Source organism: Syngnathus typhle, linkage group LG19 (genome assembly GCF_033458585.1).
Source record: "Syngnathus typhle isolate RoL2023-S1 ecotype Sweden linkage group LG19, RoL_Styp_1.0, whole genome shotgun sequence".
Classification (NCBI taxonomy): domain Eukaryota; kingdom Metazoa; phylum Chordata; class Actinopteri; order Syngnathiformes; family Syngnathidae; genus Syngnathus; species Syngnathus typhle.
Window position 1 is genome coordinate 5,257,102 of NC_083756.1, and position 13,014 is coordinate 5,270,115.

The 13,014-nt window shown below is 40.8% G+C and overlaps 1 long non-coding RNA gene across 1 annotated transcript in view; it reads right to left on the bottom strand.

Annotated features, from left to right (window-relative positions):
• Positions 1–687: 687 nt before the first annotated feature.
• LOC133143884 (uncharacterized) overlaps positions 688–13,014 on the bottom strand; it is an 81,397-nt gene continuing 69,070 nt past the window's right edge. Inside the window, exon 4 of the long non-coding RNA XR_009710502.1 lies at positions 688–1,092. This is a non-coding gene — a long non-coding RNA (uncharacterized LOC133143884). The remainder of the gene's footprint in view (positions 1,093–13,014) is intronic.

Consider the following 13,014-nt stretch of genomic DNA (forward strand, 5'->3'; position numbering starts at 1 on the left):
TGCAGTATTGATATTCCATGCTAACGCTCGTGTCATGTTGTTTGGAATTAACGCGTAGGGGAGGGTCTGCGCTTATTTCATAGAAAGGTCACCTTTTTATATGCCTGATAAAGGTTGCGATCATGCATCTAGCATGAAAATGATGTACTGCATTCCTTCAACCATGTGTGTGTATGTGCTGAATAATGAATCAATATAAACTGATAAGTTGGCATAGTGGTAGAGTGTCCGCCCTGAGACCGGAAGGTTGTGGGTTCAAACCCTGGCCGGGTCATACCAAAGACTATAAAAATGGGACCCATTGCCTCCCTGCTTGGCACTCAGCATTAAGGGTTGGAATTGGGGGGTTAGATCACCAACTGATTCCCGAGCGCGGCACCGCTGCTGCTCACTGCTCCCCTCTCCCTCAGGGGATGGATTAAAATCACACGGGGATGGGTTAAATGCAGAGGACAAATTTCACCACACCCAGGTGTGTGTGTGACGATCATTGGGACTTTAATCTTAATCTTTAATCTTTAAAACCACCCACTAAACACGCACTAGACACAACATTAGTAAAATATAATCTCCCACCCATGAGCTGTTTGAAACAATTCTGCTTTTGAAAATATTACCAAAATGGCAATAACTGTAGAGCTCCAATTCGGACCGGTATTTTAATTATTATTTTTTTTTTCTATTTACAATCATGACGGAGTATTTTTTTTACTGTATTTTGAAAAAGCTCATGCATTTTATGAAATCCTGAAGGGAGTCTTTAAGCTCTTTTGCAATAAGTGACTTTGTTATTTTTAATTGTAATAAAATGCCTTTTAATATGATTGCTGAAAATTATCCAAGAGTGCAATCCAGTATTGTTTTTTTATAATCATTAGGTGTAATAGCAATTTAGTCAAAATGCGAATGAGTCACTTACCTATCCACAGAAAACAGTTTGTACAAGAAAAACAGAGTCCTAACTTAAGATGGATGACATCGCTGTGATTCACTGTACCTCTGCCGAGATGTTAACCTCCGTGTCATCAACAGGCTACGGGTGTTGTTCTCAGCCGATTGTCCCTCAGGTCAAATGGAACAAGGGGGAAGCAGCTGGAAGTGGAAGAACACGCATCATATTTACAATAGGAAAACACACACTAAGAAAGAAACTCTACACACACAATATGACATCCTCTTCTCTTATCGGGCCACATCTGTTTCCTGGAGCTGAACTCCGGCGGAGAAACTCCATTGAGGCAGCCGAGGGAAGCGCAATTTTTAGTGTTTGGGCCAAACCTCTATTCATAAATTCTCATCTTCCCAAAAAAACACAGGTTTACTCATTTATCTTTCCCCACTCCAACAACTATAAACACTTTAAAGGATGTCGGCCATGTTCTCCACAGTCTCTACGGCAAAGCCATTGTTGATATGCTCTGATGGTCGTCGCGTGGCTGCTAAATATTTGGACCGAGACTAAACTAGTCTCTCCCTCCAACATACATTTGCTGCTTTGTCTGGAATCCCACCATCATGCCGAGATGATTCCAATGAGTTTCACATGTGCGACTCTTCTTTAAACAATCCCTCTTTTTAATCTATTATTTAAACACCCGCTCGGCGGGGTGTTATTTTTCTCTAAAGCGTAGCTCGGAAACACATTTCCTGTGAATATGTCAGAAATATAATTTCAGTCTGACAGCGATGACTTCAATGCATTATTTTTTTCTCTCAGAAGGTAATTTTTTTTTTTTAATTCGTTCTCTCATTTACAAAAGCATCAATACAATACATGGAATATAAACCGACACAGATTGAATTCCTATCATCACCGTAGACTTGAATAAAATACTTTTGCGTACTGCACATCCTGAACCGTCATTTTCAGCTCTAGAGAAATAAGCAATGCGTTCCGAGCTCTTGTCTCCTGCTGCACAGTGTGCACATATGCTGTGAATCTGTAAAGCATACACTCCCCTTGGCCTGGCCTGCTGAGGTCATTTCTAGTGAATCACAGCAGCTGTAAGAGATTTACCTTCCCCACCCTGTTCCGTCTGTCCCTGCTTGCTTCATCATTCCATCCCCAGAGTTCACTCGCTCAGGTTGTGCAGCAAAAATAAGATCATCACCACAACATAGCTTGACTTGTTTATTTGTGCTGTTTACGTGTGTGTGTGCACATGTGGTATGTGAGTGCAATGATTCATTCATTCAAACCGGCTCTGAAGCCACAATAGGAAAGTCTGTGTTGTCGTTCGCTTCCTGTCATATGTGCACACACGCAAATCTGAAGTGATTGTGGTTACAAATATGTGAAATGAGGAAAACTATTACATCAGTCGCTTTTTTCTCCATGCTTCTTTCCCTGACTGCTTGCTGATAATAAAAAAAAAATTGCTAGCTTTCCCATTTATTCCCTCATCACTCTGTTTACTCGGTTACAAAGTGACGCTAACTGCCCAAATAAGGCGGCATGGTCTGGCAGCCTAAGTAAAACTGTGCTCGCTTCTGAAGTACCATCAAGAGGCGGGTGAGCATCTCCATTTCTTAGCAATCTTTCTTCCGATTGGTCTGCAGAGGCAAACTGGAAACATAGAAGATCAATGCCGGGCTTCTAAATTCCTTTTGCAATTGCTACAAGTTTTATTGCCTGATATATCGTACAGATGGTTTGCATTGGCGACCCCTGAGGGGAAAAGCCGAAAGGAAAAGATATCGCACATTCTGCATTCTTATTTTATCCGTCCGTATTCTCCACCGTCTTAAATATTCTGTTGTATTCTCAGAATTATTGAGACGAGTGATATCATTTTTTTTTTTTTGTGCCATTATATAGCCATCCCACATTAAACATCAGCAAAGCTATCATATATCCCTAAACAAACAAGATCTAACAATTGGGTCAATTTCACAATGTACTTAAGCCGGGAACTTGATTCCAATACTCGATCTGACCCAGCAATGGGTCTAATATGACAATTACACACTTGGAGTGCCCTGCTTGCCAAAAGCCCTCACAGTTAATGACAAGAGATGGCGGTTAATCATATCCCTATGCAGGGATCAGGGTGCAGCTCTTGGGAGCTCAAGCCTCATTGCAACCTGCCAGTGCAATCACCTTTGAGCAATTACGCCGAGCATTCTTCAGCCCAAAAAAAGCTTCGAACAAAAGAGACAATGCGGTGTGGTAGCTGACTGGTATTAAAATTAAATACAGTTTATAGGTCAAATACACCCACTTGGAATCAATTTAACGATCCATCATAAAAACACATATTTGGGGAAAATGTCCCAGATGCAGATCAAAATTGATGTCGTCGGCCTTCTGAAACGTCGTAAATGTGATACTACATGTGTTTAGTCCATATGGAAGCAAGAGAAACATGTTTATGAGAGCAGACAGTTCATAAGATCAGCTGTCCTTCATGACCAACATCTGTTAGCGCTGCCGACGCCCAAGGCTAATGTTGCCGCTGATTTAGTGCAGCGATGCCCCTCGCTTACAGTATGAAAACATCTAATGGCCATATGTCCAATGAATCGAAAACACTATTTTTTTACATCAGTGAATAAAAAGTGACGGGAAAAAAGGTGCTGTGGAAATAAATAAAAAACAAAACTTGACATCTGATCTAATCTCATTATGCAACCAGAACAGCTTTTACCCCAGTTAATTATTTCCAAATTTCAAACAAATACATAAGGTACACACTTAAATTTGATTTCAACATACAAGTCTGGACTCTTGAGTCTGAATCAACCGCTGTTCTGTATCCATTTTTACTGGACGTAATCAAATGACTGATAATGCTGCCTGTGTGTTCTCAGAGATGAGGGGAAATGCAGCATCTTACGAAGATAAGAAATCAGTTCCTGCTTTTTTTGATTGGATTACATCTGAGGGAGGGTAATCCTTCACTTGGGGAAGCGTGCATGCGAGAAAGTAAATATGGGAGAGGGTGAGAGGAGTTTGGGAGATTGAAGCACAAGGCAAAGTAAGAAAATGTAACTGGGGAGAGGAAATGAGCAAATCCTGTTCTCAAGAACAAGTCCTGTTCAGTTTGTATGCTGCAAAACTGCAAAAAGAAATGACTAAGTAACACAAAAATGCAAAAGATGATGAATATCAGCTTTGATAAATGATAAATAGTCAAACTCATGCTTTTATCACTGCTGAGATTATACACAGATGGTTAGAGTAGTGGGTTGAAGATAAGTGACTTGCTTTTAAACGGGGCTGTTTTTCGGCCTCACGTCTGTCTGGATGACTGATTGAACTCTTGGGACATGAGTTTGACTACCATTGGACACAAGCAGAAGGACATTAGATGGTGCTGACAGATAGTCAGTCAACTTTTTTGTCTACGGTGAACAAGACAACCACTCACTGTAACTTTTGGTTTGAAAAATAGTTGTGGAAAAGTGCATTTATTGTTAGCAAACAATTAAACCATGAAAACTTGACAATTCAAATATAAATATCTAAACTATTTCCATTACCAAAAATTGTTTTGTAATAAATTTCAAATCGTTATGCGTATCTTAAAATCAAATTTGCATGGTCTGAAAAGGTCGTTATATTTTTGACCCCATGTCACAAAGTGCAAAGCCGCCTGAGGTGAAATGAGTCACTACCTCGCGGGTCACGTCTGTGTTTAGCATGCCTTCGGTATGCAGCCTGCACAAACCTGCCCCCCTCTCGCAGCGCAGGCGAAAAATTAATAGAAGCTCATATTTTCAGCACATCATCATTACTTTGCAAGACAAACATTTAATCCCTGTGCGATACAGAACCGAGTAAATTATCCCGACGTCTCATTCAGTCGCTGAATTAGGTGATGCTGAATTAGATTATGCTCGAAAATTAGGTGTTCACGCCAAATGAAAGCAATCATGATGGTGGAATGGGAAGACAATGAAAGCCCTCCCAGCTAGCCCAGGCCAGTAGCGGGCCTAGTAACTAATAATGAATGCTCATCCAGCAAATAATGACTCTGACAGTAAGGAAGTGAACGGGCGAGCGACACGCTACTGTTAAGAGGTTAATAGCTTAACAACACTGGAGGGTGAGAGGGCTATCGACCAAATATTTACATATAGAATCACAAACCAGGGAGCGGAACGACTGCAACTAATTCAATTTTCTGTATGGACTTTCCAAGGCTGATGACAAGAATGCAATACTGAAGGTTAACTTGCCAAATAAGAGCAGAAACCAGGTAACCAGTGTCAAATGTACTGGTAGAGGAATATATTGTCACCGTGTACAGTCCAGTGCTCACCAACATAATAGACCAGAAGGACCACGTGAGACTCTGCATCATTAATTATCAATAATTAATGGAATTTTCTGTCTTGGGGTATTTTCTTAGACTGGCATGGGAGGGACTGCAGACAAATTTCTCATCATCCAATGAAAGCTTTGATTAAATCCACTCAAATTGCACCTGCGCCACAACTTAGACCTGCGTTTTGCTGGTCTAAATTCTGGTCTACCGTCAGTCACTAAATATTTAGTATTAGAGATATTTCTTAAAAAACGACGATCACATTTTTGTTATTGTTTTTAAATTGAACAATTTTAAACAACACATTGCATTTTTGTTATTTATTTAAATTGAACAATTTTAAACAACACATTAGTGATTGTTGTCGCTATTTGATACTAAATTATAAAAAAAAAAAAGAGGTAAAGGGTCAAAGGAAATAAACCCTGCTCAAAACTCTCTGGGACATTTTTTTTATGCCGTTTTAAGAATCCCCCCCCAAAAAAAGTCCAAACTTGAATCCAGAAACATGCTTTCTTTTGAAGAATTGTCAGCTTGAAAAAAAAAAAAAATAGGCCAGGAAGTGATTTCCCCACTATGTTGAGCAATGCAGGGTCCGTAAAGTTCAGCTCCATCTATAAAAATCCGCTATGCTGAATAATATAGTCACTCAGCAAGCGAGAACATAAGGCCTCACACACTATGTAATCAAATGTACCTTTCACTTGGATAGGCACTGTAAATCAGATAGCATTCCAGCAGTTCAATACTATTGTGTAAGAATAACTGCCTGGGAGGATAAATGCACAAGAAAGCCTGCTTGCTCAGGGTGGAGACAGTCTTTGACTCAAAGTACTGCCCACTGACTGATTGCGTCTCTTTCTAGGAGCAGCTCAAGGAGGCAGATACTTTATGTCTGTTTCACCATCAAATGGGCCAATCTGTGCAACAGAGAGATAAATCGAGCTCTGCAGACCAATGTTCTAACCCGTTATGGCCATCCTGACTTGAGGCAGTCCCGCAAAAAAAAAAAAAAAGCCACAGAGTAAAAAGTAACTCCTTAGTCCAACCACTTTTTATTGCCTTTATCTGCAACATCTTATTTTGTTCACTCAAATTCTGGTCTTTTGGTGCAAAAAAAAAATAAACTACCACAAACATTCCAGCCATCTCTGGAATTTACTCCAAATTATTGTTTTGCTGTGATTCCTTGTGAATGTGTGTTAAAGTGTATGTGTGCGTGGGTGGGTGGGTGGTTGTGCATGCATTGCTGCAGGCTAACGAGTAGTGAGGGAGTTCCCCCACATCTGTTCACCATAAGAGCTTGTTGACAGCAGCTCTTCTCTTTCTTTTTCTTTTTCCAGCTCCCACTTCATCGCTCCTTTGGATTCTGTTGGCACCGCTCATTCGAGATTTAGTACAAAACAAGGTCGGACTCGTGTTTAGGGCCCTGCTTGGCCACACTGAATTTTGGCAAAAAGGGATCTAGGGAAAGGGTTATGCAATTTTTATCATAACATAAATGACTTTTTGGTGAGTGAGAGAATGCATCCGGATGAATATAATACTTTCGATATAATCGAGGCTCATCCATATTTGCTCATAAACAATTATGGTGATTCTTGTCATGAGTAGGGAAATGAAAATGACAAAATCTGCAATCAAAAATCAAAACAATAATAAAAAATCCATGTTGGACAATCACTTTGAGAGTCATATTTAACATGACATCCCCCACCACGTAGCTAAAAGTATTCAATCAATCATGTTCCATCCATACATAGGACATATCCTGTTCAGGGTCACAGGCAGGGAAGATGGAGATGATTTAGGACCCGAGACGAGTTACACCCTCAGTTGATTGACAGTCGGTTATGTAACCAAATATTAGAAGCAGCTTTCAGTACGATATAGTGCAGGTGCACACAACTAGAAGTTATATCATTATCATGTAAAGGCAGAATTGCAACTATTTATTATAATGATCCTTATGGATTTATTTATGTTTATTCTTTAGAGAAGGACGTTTATGTGTGCCTTGCTTCAGACAAGTAAAGGCTGCTAAGTAGCCATCCAAAGCCAGAGTCAAGCCAGAGTGTTTCAGTAGAAGGATTGAAAGCCACCCATGCCTGTAATTGGGAAAAGGTCCATTTGGACGACCCGAGTTGTCCATTTGTTTTTAAAAGGGGAAAGCAATCGATGGGCAGCATTAAGCAGATCTGTGCGAGATCTAAATGCTTTCCATTGGCTGCAATCTTTACTTCCTGCTTGGAAGATACAGGCCTTTAATGACTTGAACAAGAAACAGAGATAGAAACAAAGCTGTAAAACCAGCCATTTAGATTGAACCGATGCTGTGCAACCTTCTGATTGACCCCTTATGACCCCCCCTACCTGATTGCTAATCACATGCCGAATATTTTTTGCTGTTTTTTTTCCGGCTTTGATTACACTAATTAGATTCTCTCGTATTTTCTGGTACGGTAATTGTAATTCTTGTGCTTGGGTTCCATTTTAGGTTTGATTGGTTAAACTGGAGTAAGTGTATTGATCCAGTATTGACAGGCTGTGTTCCAATATGCAGATTTAACAATGAGAATTTATAATCGGGAATAAAATGTTTGATTTCTAAAAAATCATTTGATGGCTGTGTTATATGTTACAGAAGTTCAAATGGAGAACCGCGAAGCGTTCGCACCTGCCGTACAAAACCAAAGCGTGTGGCTTAAACTGCTGAAGCTGTTCAAATGGGTCCTCAGAGGACCTCTCCATTTCTCTCTTGTCTCCATCAGAGTGTAAAGTTTTCCAACAGCTGCTAGACAATAAAAAGTGCACCGAGGCTGAGATTGCAAAGATTTCCAGAGGTTTTATGGAAAGAGGTGAAGACGTTATGGCCGCAACTGAGAACTGCGTAGTAAAGTGATCTAATTGATGGAATGTTCTGTTTTATTTCCATAACTTCCAATTACTCATTTTTTTGACACCAAGTAAAATTAATCTGACGTATGTACTTTCCATGCTACTTGCATAAAATGCCAATGAATAAAATGAACTGGACTTGTATTGTTTCATTCATAGAATTTCTAGAAGTACTACGAGAGGGATGTCGGAGTGCTTATCCTGTACGTTTAAACCGAAAAAGGCTAAATGAAAGTAACCTGAACCCGTCTGCCCATCCAAAATATTGAATTTCGGGCTATGTTCTTTGAATTCTCCTCAAATCAGCATAGCACAGATGGAACCTTTTGGAGTATTCATATCCTTTTGGTATTCAGCCTCTTGGCGATTCCTCGTCTGTGGACGGGGCCCACTCTCCCGTTCTCCCAGTCTCTTTGTTCCTCCAAAAAGTGCTCGTCTTCCATTGGAGCGGCGAATGTTGCTGCTTCTTTGATGTGAGTTGGGCAGACGCAGTGAGTTCTCACCTGTCAGCTTTCATGGCTCCTTGAAGGTTGACTTTGAGCCGGTGTCTGTTAAATTGGGATTGATCGAAACAACGGGAGCCACACATAGCGCGCACCCGAGGGGGAAAATAGAGCATTTCCTGACAGTCGCAGTGGGGCTGCTGCTGTATGTTGAAGAGCGTCGTATTTCATGGTGGACGAGGCGGTTTGATGTGACCACGGAAGTCATTTGCCACTTCTTTTTTATTTATTTTTTCTCTCCAGCTTGGTGGGAAGTCATGAGCGGTGGCAGGATATAGGTGGAATGTTTAATGCCCGCATCGGATGAGGCAAAGACTGAGAGTGGTTCTTCATGATGTACCGTATTGGCCCGAGTATAAGACTACCCAGATTATAAGACGACCCCCTCTTTTTCAAGACTCATGTTTGAAAAAAGCTTTTGTCTAGACCCCGAATGTAAGACAACCCCCTTTTTTCAGTTTTATTTCAATGAAAAAAATCTTATATTCGGGTCAATACGGTATATCTGAATTGTGTGAGATAGCAAAACATTATCCAAATTTGGAATAAGTTGCTAGCAACTCTTCAATACTGTTGAAAACATGCACCAAAATGCCAAAACTCTTTCACTGCCAACCCAGTTAATAGCTTTGACGCCTTTAACCATCAATGACTTTGATAAATGAGCATGGTTCATTATATGACATCACTATTCCATGCAATCCATTATGAACCGGTTAACAAAGGAGATCGTGCCCGAATGAGTTTTCCTACACGCTTAATAATGAAAGCGGCTCAATATTTGCACCTTGATAGGTTCGTCCAAACATGATGAGCAAAGGTGAAGGAGGTCAGCTAATTTGCTTGCAAAGGAAATCAACACAAACCCGTACGGTAACGTTGGTGATCTTCCCTATTACCATTTGCACACCAAAGATCCTCCTCCAAAGTCATCATTGATCAGTACTACAAAAAATTCTTTAACCAAGTCTCCTTATCACTCGTGATAAATGTATGTGTGTGTGGCGGGAAGAGGGGCCGAGAATAGAGATAGAGGAGAATGAGGAGAATGAAAGAGACCATTAAAGCAAGAGAAAAGGGAGAGGAGAGCCCCCCGTGGATGCTACTGTCAGCTGTGGGAACTCAGATGAAAGTGGTGGAGCCAGATAGTAGCTCTCTTTGATCGGGCCTTTGTGTGATAAACATCGCGCTATGCCAGCCAGGCTCGCTGCATCGTGCCAGGCAGGCTGTGAAGGTGAAGGGCTTTGAGTAGGCTTCCAGCTCAGTTCTACACTGGACCAGCAGGCATTTGCCATGCCAGAGATCTGTCTGCAGCACACAACGCCTCTGAAGAGCACACACACACACACAGCGTACATTCTAAAGAGTATTCACACTTTTCACTGTCTCGCTTTTCTCATTCCCTTTTTTTTTTTTTATTCTTCTTTCATTCAGCCTCCACCCTTGAGATCTTTTTTAGCAAACGTTGAGATACTTGTTAGAGATGCCGCTTCGCTTCCAGAGGCAGGGTCTCCTGCTGTGGAGCAGCACTCTTATTCCAACCAATCAGCTGGCAACTTTTTATTAAATTAAAAAAAAAAAGTGTGCCATGAGAGCATGCATGCGCTTTTCTCTGTTGTAATAGTAATACAGCTGTTGAATATTTCATATCTACCGATGCTTTGAAAGGGTGCAGGTTTACAAAGTTAGTTGTAACTAACAATGATATGAGGGAATTTTGCCAGTTGTTTGCTCTTGTCTCATCCCCTGATCATAACCTTTTGCTTTCTTCAACCACTTTCAGTCTTTTGAAACGACGTGTAACAAAAAAAGCCTCATGGTGATTCGATTCAGTGAAATTTATTCTTGCGTTCACTGTGAAGAAAAGAAGTTCAATGCGAGGGAGTGGAGTGTGTTCATTTGACGAGTGAAAAAGAGAGTCGTGGAGGGGAGTGCTGAATGCTGTGCATGTGTGGGAAGTGGTTTTGGCAAGATTTGAAATTAATGATCTCAACATGTGCTTTCGCTAGGAGTCATCACTTGGCGAAATGCAGACAAAAGCACTTGCATTGCAACCATGGAAGGGTCACAAATGGAGACGATTGGCCAGTAAGTCAGGCTCTGGGAAAAGACTTAACGAAAAGAAAAAAATCTGGCTTTTGGCTCTAGAGCGCCCCCTATATTCATCAAGTGTAACATATTTCAGAATAGTGGCTTGGCTGCAAATATTCGGAACTGCCAGAACTTGTATCCAAGGGTCATTGTGGCAATGACATAAATGCTGTTTTCGCCTAACACAAGCCAGTTTGGCATCAAAAGGATTTTGCAGCCGTTTTGAAGCGACACTCACACACAAGCCAATGTGTACGATGCTGAGGCACGCTCCACCCCCATTTGACTCCTATCCAATGCTGCACTGAAAGAGTGTAAACTCCACTTCCCTTCCCCCAGCGTGGTGTAAGGAGTCTGGGCTGAGTATGGTATGATTCATAAAATCAATGCGATAGTTCCTTCAAGGAGTCATTAACGATAATTGCCATAATAGAAAAAACAGGGCAACTCAAAATACTCAAAAAGTCAGGAAAGATGCCGTATAATGACGTGATGAAAAATGTTAATGCAATGCGGCACGGATGAATGCAGCGATGTGGGAGTGAGGCCGGCAAAGTATGATAAAACTGGTGGAGTGTAAATTACAGGAAGGTTGAGAATCTTATACCGTAATTTTCGGACTATAAGTCGCACCGGAGTTTAAGTCGCACCAGCCATAAAATGCCCAAAAAAGTGAAATAAAACATATATATGTATATAAGTCGCTCCTGAGTATAAGTCGCCCCCCCACCCAAACTATGAAAAAACTCGCGACTTATAGTCAGCTGACATTAGTTTCTAACAAAATCCGAGTAAAGATCACAAAATACTGAACCTGTCCTCTGGGAAAGGTGCGAGGAAATTTTTAACACCTTCTTAGAGTTGATAAATTCCTAAAATGTCGACGTGAACATTTAGAATGCTACGTTTGTGAAGCAATAATAAATAATAATAAATAAAGACAAAAGGACAATCAGCAAAACACAGATCATGAAATGATAGGCTAAGTTTGATGGGGAAGAACTTTCTTGGCCTGGCCTCAACTCACCAAAAATCATGAAAAAAATAAAAATAATACAAAAGCAAGACCATTTCAGTTCCATTATGTAGTCCAAATGAATTTACAACAGTCAAGTGAAAGCAGCATCTGCATGCAATTTGAAATAAACAAAAAAAAAAAAAAAAACCTTTGCAAGGACATGTTACCTCTCAATCCACTTTATGCACTTCAACAGACAGAAGAGATTCCACTCTTCAGAGCTGTGAGATGTGCCAATCAGTCTATCTCCATGGCAGCGTGTGACATTTAAGTGGGGGGATGGTTTGAACACATGGGAAGGACACCTTGCAGACACTTTGGATCACCCGATGCTACATCTCTCCCGTGATGCATGGTTCACACAGATGGCCGGGTTATGCATACGTGACCCCGGGTTCATGACGCATAGTGGAGCGGCTGTAAATGAATCTCGGGGCTGCTCCCTACTAGATAAATACGGACTTTTATTGGCCCGAGAGGAAGACAAGATGGGGGATTTATTGGAACTCCCCACCCAACCTGAAATCAAATATTCACCCGTCAAGGAAGAGATGAACGTCATCTCAGGGTGACTTGCTGGTTGGCTTGTGTATGACTTGGGAAGAATGTCATTGGAGAGTCATTGGATGAGATTTCTAGCATGTATCACCAAATGTTCTTTATCATTGAACTGTCCTCTGCTGTCCAAAATTTTTTCCTGGAGTTACAATTGGGGGTTGTGTTGTCCTAGAAACCAAAAGCTTTGGCAACAGGCGTAATGTCAACTAAAAGTCATTGAAATTAAATGTTGGGCTGTCATTATTAAATTGAATTACTGGTGTATATGACGTGCAAATGTTAGAATTACTCCACATAAAATCGATTCATTTTGTACAAATAAATAAATTCATTAAAAAAAGAAGTCTTCTAATCAGGTGCGCACGCAATATATGAAAATATCCCAAAGTAGATCTGCTCATCGAGATGGCACCTCATAAGCCGGTGCACATTTAACCATAAAAGAAATGCTATGATGTCGATCACAGGTGTCAAAGTCAAGGCCCGAGGACCAGATACGGCCCGCCACATCATTTTATGTGGCCCGCAAAGACTCATTACTAGAATTGCAAATTTCTTTAAATATTTGACCAGTTTTTACTCGTCTGATTTGAAAACGAGTTGTCAGTTTGTTTTGTAGCTTTTACTGTATATAATATGAGGTGCTCATACATTTATTTGGGTTGACAGTCATAAT